The sequence below is a fragment of the Ctenopharyngodon idella genome, chromosome 20 (assembly GCF_019924925.1).
Source record: "Ctenopharyngodon idella isolate HZGC_01 chromosome 20, HZGC01, whole genome shotgun sequence".
Taxonomy (NCBI): domain Eukaryota; kingdom Metazoa; phylum Chordata; class Actinopteri; order Cypriniformes; family Xenocyprididae; genus Ctenopharyngodon; species Ctenopharyngodon idella.
Genome location: NC_067239.1, coordinates 9,242,335 through 9,243,644, shown reverse-complemented (window position 1 = coordinate 9,243,644; position 1,310 = coordinate 9,242,335).

Sequence of the window (1,310 nt, the reverse complement as noted above, 5' to 3'; positions counted from 1 at the left end):
GCACTATTGCATGATTGCACAGATGATGATCATAAAGAGACATTTTTTTTTTTTTAACATGCTACGCTTTGGGATATCTCGTTTACTTTTTTATTTAGGTAATACGGTGTTATATTGTAAAGTAAATAAGAATTATGTGCCATGTTCAGCAGTATTTTGGTCATCTATATATGAAAACATTTACTATGTATAAAAGTATGGTAACATAAGTAATATAAAATAAGTTCTTTATACGATAAATGATAAAGTGGATCTGTGATTCATATTTTCTTTCAATGTGTAGCCTTTTCAAGAATATTTTGGATGGATTTCAAAGTTGTTTAGAAAATTATTACAAATTTAAATGTATGATCTCTCTCTCTCTTTTTTTTTTTTTTTTTTTTTTACAAGATACCACTGATTTCAAAAATGTCTTTTGATGCATGCACAACTTTTTTATTTTACTTTTAAATACCACATCCATGTGAAGAAATTGGCTAAACTAAGACAAATTGTAAACAATTTATAAAATAAATTACAGTTTTTTAATTGCTTTGGCGCAATTTACACAAGCAATTGGTACATTTTCAAAACGCTTAGTACAGATAATCAAAAATGCACTTTTTTTTAAACATTTCAGCATATTTTCAATTGTATTAGTGCAATGTTTCATTCACAGTAACTGCCTTTCATAAAGCTCTTACTATCAAACTTGATTTGCATCTCTTCTCATTCAGTTTAATACATTTGTCTATTATTTAATCCAACTTAATGGTTAATCAATGAATCATGATACACCTAGGCCTATAGATTTCTATAAATATTGATTCTATAGACATAGTTTCTATAGAAATTGTTTGCAATTTCCGATATGGATAACTAAATGTAATGGATTCTTTTTACATATGGAGTGCTGCAAGGGTCTGTTTTAGGCCCTCTACTATTTTCAATATTTCAATATTTTCAAGAGAATTTGAACATATAATTTAATCATCTTTACAATAGTTACCTATTAAGTTCCGTATCAGTTACAAAGTGTTGCTACTGACCTATAAGGCCCTAAATGGTTTAGCTCCTGCGTATTTAACTGATCTTCTATCGTTGTACAATCCATCATGCTCTTTAAGGTCACAAAACTCTGGACTTTTGGTAGTACCTAGGATATCTAAGTCCACTAAAGGAGGGAGAGCATTTTCACATTTGGCTCCTAAACTCTGTAATAGCCTTACTGATAATGTTTAGTGCTCAGACACAGTCTTCTAATTTATAATAAATATAGATTAAAGACATCTTTTTAGCCAAACATTCACATAACACACCTCATAACCTTG